Below are 8,008 nucleotides of genomic sequence, written 5' to 3' on the forward strand. Positions count from 1 at the left end.
ATGAGATTGCATTTCACTTCTGTGCATAAAGATAGTTCTCTAATACTAATATCCTTATACTCTCTAATTTCAGATGTAATACTCCCACTGACTTAGTTACAACCTTGGCATCAGGTCAAAAGATAAATATATACCTATATCATCAAGGCTTCTGGATTCCTGAAATCCTTACAATAAATTGCAAACATGTTTAGTGGCTCCAGAATCTATCCATCAGGAATCAATAGATACAACCACATAACATGGCTCAATGATTAAATATATATTTTCCTATGCCACGTCATTGCTTAGACAGTTTGTCCTTTAGTGTCTTAGTTAACGGCAAAAGAAACAGTTTCATTCGCCCTCAACATACACTGCCTTATTCCCTTTAACCTTTTAGATACCTATGTTTTGTGCTAGCCTAGTCCTATTATCATCCTTCTTCTTTGCTTTGCCCATCCACTTGGGCCTAGAAGAAGATGGTATAGACTAGGTTAGATTGATAGGAACGCCCATACTCTTGATTATCCCTTCTTCTGTTACCAATTCTATAAGAATATCAGCGAGTGTGAACTCAAACTGATTCCTTATTTAGTTCACTCTAACAGAGTCGAATGAGTTTGGTAACAAGACAATAATCATGTCAACTTGAAACTTACCACCCAAGTCAGCCTTATTGATCTCCAGCTAATTTTTAAATAATAAACAATCATTTTCCAAAATTTGATTTCAAACTGGAGTTCATCAGGCTATCTTGATGGTATTTAAATTTGACACAGTACTTAGGCATATGCTCTATCTAATCTCACCAAAATATCTCATTGACATTTAATATGATGCTTGAAGAAAATAAAATAATACAAATGTTAGCTTTGGAGTATATTCGAGCTAAACTCTAGAATATTGCACCAAGTCATATCATTTGCCTTATCTAATTTATTAAAAGCATTAATGTCAAATTTGGTATCTCAAAGTAAAAGAGATAGGTATAGGAGTAATAAACACATTTTGTACCCTTACGTTGTGAATAAAATATCTAAGTTCATTTTCCAGTCATTATAAATAAGGTCCAATATCATAGAATATGTAAGCAAGTAGATAAACTGGATTAGACATAATTAATCTGAATATAAATGCATTCATACAATATGCAAGGTGAATTATTAATTCTGTCATGCATATTTAAAATTAAAATGAGTTTGTTAACCACATAATATAATAAATCTCAATCGAACAAGAGATCATTATCATTATTGGTGAACAATCCCTTTTAATTAATGCGGGTCCCTCAACTCTGTAGCATAATAAATCAACCAATCAATATGTCAATAACTTATCCTGTTGGAGGAGTTCATTATTACTATTGTTGAGATTCATTTACTATTAGGTGAGCACTTCCATTAAAATAGTATGTGGGTCCCTTAACCACTGCATGAAAAATCGGATAACCAATACACCAATAACTTATTCGGTTGGCGAAGTTCATTATTGCTATTGGCGGGCAAATCCCATCATCTCCGTATCTCTTAAGACAATGCCTTGTCTATCTATATGAAATGACTCCCGATTATGTTTAGCCTTTCTAAAATCACCTAGTGTAGACCACTCCGTTGGGGAGCTAACACTATTGATTTTAGATTGAGTGTATAACATTATTAATGCTCTAATGAAAAATAAAACATTAAATATGTTGTCATTATAATCTAGACTCTTTAAATCATGCGTAGGGCCTTATTTTTAAAGATCTAATTACAATGAACATTTAATATTATTATTTTCACGAGACAACCATTCTTGTAATATTAAGACTCTTCAAATCATGCGTGGGGCCTTATTTTTGAAGATCTAATTACAATGGTTTTAATAACGAAGGCCATGGGGCAATGTATAAAAATCCCCGCTCCCACTCAATTTTTAATCATTCATAATTAGGGTTTTCATTTTATTCATTTACATGATATAATGCATGCAAAACGTCTTGATTTTAATCCAATTAAATTTAGAAAATATTTGGACTTTAAACGATTCACTAATATTTAACTTGAGGCACACTTCAAAAATAATTTATAAAAATAATTTTTCGTTTCCCAATAAGTGCCCTCTAATTAATTAGTAATCAAATCCAATTAATTTTCATAATTTAACTAATATAAATCAAGCCATTTAAATAAATATCATGGATCCAATGCATGAACAATAATAATTAGCAATTAATTATTTCATGCATTACATACAACAATAAATGACTGATAAAGCAAATTAAATGGCCAATGGATTCAGCTTTTAACATTTAACTACTCTAAGTATTGCGCGAGGATCTTCCATCAGCTTGCAAACACCCGCAGGAGGTTGATACGCGCTAGGAGAAGCAAAACACTGCTTGGAACGCGACTGGAGGGCCCCACACGCGCTCACACGCGCCTGGGGCATGCTGCAGGTGAAGCCACGCGCCCCCACGCGCTGGCACGCGCCTGGGGCGCGTGGGACGCGCCCCCACGCGCTGGCACGCGCGTGGGACGCGTGGGACGCGCCTCCACGCGCCTGCACGCGCGTGGAGGCCATACACACTTGGCTGGCGCGTGCAATGCACGCGCCAGCATATGTCACCTCCTGGCGCGTGTTCCTCACGCGCCAGGCTCACCCCACCGCTGCCACACCTGATTCTAGCCTCCTCCGACGTCTCTTCTCGCCGCCGGTGATGCTCCGGCCACCGGAAAAACGCCGAAAAATCCAGAAAAAGTAATAAAAATTTCCAGAAATTAAATTAGGCCTTAAAAAATTCCAGAAAAATTCCGAAAAATTGCTAAAAAATCCCAGAAAATTTCTGAAGCCTAATTTAACCCTCTTGGACCTTCTTGAAGCTTCATAGCATCCTTTGACGAAGATTACATGGCTTTAAAAATATTTACAATTTGAAATACAATGGAAAAAATTAAATTACATCATTGAACTTTCAAACGGCTAAATCAAAGCCTTAATTACATTCATCCAAAGATAAAATTACATGTAATATTCCTATAAGCTTCATCCATGGCCCAACCATACATCATCATTCATTCACAATTTTTCATACATCATCATGTATCAATAAAAATATATATAAATATAATTTTGGATCCATGAATGATGATTTTCATAAAATCATGATCTCTAATAATGAATCAAACCATGCTCTGATACCACTGTTGGTAAACGTGCTAGTTTTAAAAACTTTTCGAGGGATTTAAATTCATAGATCCTGATTCATCACATAGAGACAAGTTTTATGAAAAAAATAAAATAAAATATGATGTATTATTCAACTAAAAGATTGAATACTTATATCAAGGTTTGAGTAAACCTCAGATCTCTCCTCTAAAGTGAATGTTCTCACTTATTGTAGATCCCTTTTGCTAAACATCTTTTCCATGGATCTCCATCTTCTTGGTAATGGTCTTGCCTTTAGGAATCACTCATAAGCCTCCTTGAATGACCTTGGAAAACTAGGCTTGTGGGAGCCTCCATCAGATGAGAACATAAACCCTAATTTTATAGAGAGAGAAAATTTATTCCTTTTTCCTTCTCATAAAAATCACCCCCTAAAATATACATAGACCATGTATATTTATAGGCAACATAAAAATAAAGAAAAGGAAACAACAAATCCTTCTCCATCTCTAATTCATATGTCTCAAATCTAATATGATTCCAATATCAAGTTGGGCTATGAGTGAGAATCCATTGGGCCTATTATTTTATTGGCTACAATGAATTAATAATTGGCCCGGTCCATGGACCCAATTCAATTAATTTATAAATTAATTTCTACTCCACTAAAAGAAATTAATTGAACTCCAATTAAATAATAAATAACCTCTAAGTCAATATTGCACTTTGACCCCTCTATGCATAATTAGTTATCGGATAAATATAGCCATCAATCCGACTACTTAATTAATATATTTATTTTGGTACCTTTGATTATTTCTGCCTCGATCACAATAAAACATTTGTTTGACAAAAATAATAATTTAAATAAATAAATATATAATAAATCATTTTGTCTAAAAACACACGAAGGCCTTCGAATTTACTTTGTGATCAACCATAATCAATACAAAATAAATACAAGTAGCAATGATGCAAATATTGAAAATATAACCCTCTAACTATTAATTACATAACTATCCAAAGTGTCGGTCTAAGGATCCCGAAGAATCCGCCGAACAAATCAAAGTAATTATTAATTAATAAAAGAGTCTATACTTTTCTCATGCTTAAGAGTCAAATGCCATGACGGTGATAGGGAGTAATTGCATACGACGGCTCTCGCAATATATCTCAACCTAACGCGGATCCAGTTCAAGTCTTAATTAATTATGAGTCCATCCATAATTACCGACTATGAACAATTTATAATTACTATTTATATATCATGCATTGATTGTCATCACATACATATATATAAATATTTCTTGTAATTAACTGGACACTATCAATTTCATAGTGAATTGAAACATAATATATTGAATTCACCAATTATATAAATCATAAATATTTCAGATATGTCAGGAACATATGTCAATATAATCCAGATAGGAATTTGCTATGCCAGGGCATATAAATCCCAACACAAACTAGAGGGATTAGGCTGGCTTTAATGTGTTTCCATTGCCGGCACCATTCCGAAACAATAGGCCACCTATTTTGCAGCGGCGAATTCACATGTCAAGTATAGATAGAATCCATAATGACAAATGTAATGAACCTCTAGCTGTAGTAAAATGTATTGCATGGGAGGCGTTGGATGTGTGATAGGGTTTAGACTCCGAGATAAATCTTCTATTTTCTAACGCGTTGGGTTGCTCCCTTGGTTGTACTCCCCCGCGCACTGGATCATTTTGTTTTTTTAGGGTATACTCTCTGATTTTCTTTGTACCATATTGTTTATGTATATCTGTAAATTTTGAAGTCATGTTAGTATATTTTTTATATAATTACTCTTCATTTTACGGTATTTATTGCTTATTTTTTCGTTTATTTTTTAAAACTTTTACTCACGGGGTGGAACAGGTTTGGACACTTCACATCTCTAATTGTATTTGAACGACTCTATAGTCTTGATTTTGACTTTTTCATTATTTTTTTCTTTTTTGATTCTCAAAATTAGGCTGGTCTTTCGTTTCGCCAGACCTAAATATGCCTCCTGCCCAAGACCTGCCGGAGCTTCCACGGAATTCTATTTCTGTAGATGCTTATAGTATGTTGCATCTTATAGATCTACCTTTATCGTCAGAATATAAGAGGATTATGGCCGAAGATGGGTGGAACAGATTTGGACGCCTTACATATAAGTTGTCCAAAAAGAAGAAAAACCTATACCCCTCTAGTAACGCCCTGAAAATTATAATAAAATTCATAATTCTTTCGAATTACAAATACATCAATATACTCTCAGAAGCATAAAAGAAATATCCTCTTTTATATAAGAATTCAATGTCCTAAAATATATATACAAAATCTCTAAATAAATAAAATAAATTCGCAACGCTAACTCTTACACTTGAGCCGAAACTAACAATTCACGTTCATCTTCAATGTCTAAAATTGGAGGGTGGTGAGACGGGAAGTCCCAGTAGGAAAAACCATAACAAAAATTTTAAGGACGGTTCATGAAAATTAGCTTCACAAATATATATATATAGATACTTTTGAACAAAAATATATATATGCAATTTGAGTAAAATAACAGTTAAAAAATATTTAAAATAAAATCACACGAACGACTCAAGGTACAGAGTACCCTGAAAAATAATCATCCAAACTTCAAACTCTAGGCCCTCTCTGCCTCCTAGGCATACTTCTCTAATTTTTCTCTCTCAGTTGTTGCTCAGACCCGAAACACTCTTTATTTAAAGAAACGACACAATTCCTCTCCTTCACTAGATAAAACAATCTTTTGACAAAATAATCTTCTAATGGAACCACATCGTCATTATCATTTATCTTTATTTCTTCCCTTACTTTCGGCCAGGTGCTACCTTCTCCTTCTTATCTCCATTTCACCCATCAAACATTACACACATATATATATATATTAGGAAAAGGCACATACGATCCACGTGGTGAATATTTTGTAACTTATAAAATTTTTGTCTTCATATTGATTAATAAAAATTTATTTTATATTAATAAATAACTACTGAAATATTTTGAAATTGGAGATAGAGTTTAAGTTTCGTAAATTAATAAATTCTTTTATGTTTTTATATTAATATTGAAATATGTATATTTTATTTTTTATTACATAATAATTTTTTATTTTAATAGTGAAATATTTGAGTTTTGCAAAGTAACAAATTTTTTTAGGTAATTTGAATTTTATTAGATAATTTGTAATTTGAATTTTATTAAATAATTTGAAATTTAGTATAATTTTTAATTTACGATAGAAATTCAATTATATTAATTTTTAATTAAATTTTAAAATAGAAATTCAATTATACTAATTATACATTAGATTGAAATTGATATAAAAATTTATTATATGGAGTTTGTGGTTTTTGGAAGACCCTAGGTTATATTTTATTTTATTTAAATATATCTTTATAAAATTAGATTTTCTTTTATTAAAAAACTCATAAAAAATAGATAAATACAAGGGTTATATACTTATATGTGATAGAGTTCTCTTTTTGTATTAATTAATAAATATTTTTTATATTAAAAATTAAATACTGAAATGTTTAAATTCTTTAACATTTATGTTTTATATATATGTATTATTATATTATTATATATTTTCTTTAAATATATCCTTATCTAATGTGATAGAGTTATAGAAATTATTTTATTTTCTTTAAATATATCCTTATTTAATTAGATTTTATTTTATTAGAAAACTTATAATAAATAGATAAAAACATATTATATGCGATAGAGTTTTAAAGAAAATAAAATACTTAATTTGTGGTAAAGTTTTGGTAATTTGTGTTAGAGTTTTGTAAAAACTATTTAAATATATCCTAATCTAATGTGATAGAGTTTCATTGCAAATAAAATAGATAATTTGTGATACAATTTCATATAAATTATTTATTTTCTTTAAATATATATATATCCTTGTCTAATTAATTTTTTTTTTATTAAAAAACTCATAATAAAACATAATTTGTGATAGTATTTTAGAAAAATTATATTATTTTTTATACCAATTATTAAATATTTTTATATTAATAATTCTTGTCTAGTTATATTATATTTTATTAAAAAATTCATAATAAATACATAAATAGGTAATTTTTATTAGAATTTTATATAAACTCTTTTAAAAATATATTTTATTTTCTTTAAATATATCGTTGTCTAATTAGATTTCCTTCATCAAAAAACTCACAATAAATAGCTAAAAACAAGTTATATGTGATAGAGTTTTAAATAAAATAAAATAAATAATTTGTGATAAAGTTTTATAGAAATTATTATATTTTCTGGAAATCTATTTATAATAAATAAATAAATAGGTAATTTGTGTTACAGTTTAACATAAATTCTTTAAAAAACACTTTTTATAGATTTTCTTTTATTAAAAAAACTCATAATAAATAGATAAATAGTTAATTTGTGATATAGTTTTATAGAAACTCTTTTAAAAACTCTTTTTAGATCAATTAATAAATAATTATTTATATTAATAATACTTGTCTAATTAGATCTCCTTTTATTAAAAAAAATTAATAAATATATAAATAGAAAATTTAAGTTAAAATTTTATAGAAACTCTTTAAATATTATATATTTGTCTACTATGATAGAGTTCTATTGAAAATAAAATTTGTGATTTGTGATAGAGTTTTATAAAACTTATTTTATTTTCTTTAAATATATCCTTGTTTAATTAGATTTAATTTTATTAAGAAATTCATAATAAAAGTTAATTTGTGGTAGAGTTTTAGAAAAATTATTTTATTTTATATATCAATTAATAAATATTTTTTATATTAACAATTCTAGTCTAATTAGATTTTCTTTTATTAAAAAATTAATA

This window comes from Cornus florida, unplaced genomic scaffold, assembly GCF_030987335.1.
Source record: "Cornus florida cultivar Cherokee Brave unplaced genomic scaffold, ASM3098733v1 CherokeeBrave_3.0.0_Hap2_Chr10, whole genome shotgun sequence".
Taxonomy (NCBI): domain Eukaryota; kingdom Viridiplantae; phylum Streptophyta; class Magnoliopsida; order Cornales; family Cornaceae; genus Cornus; species Cornus florida.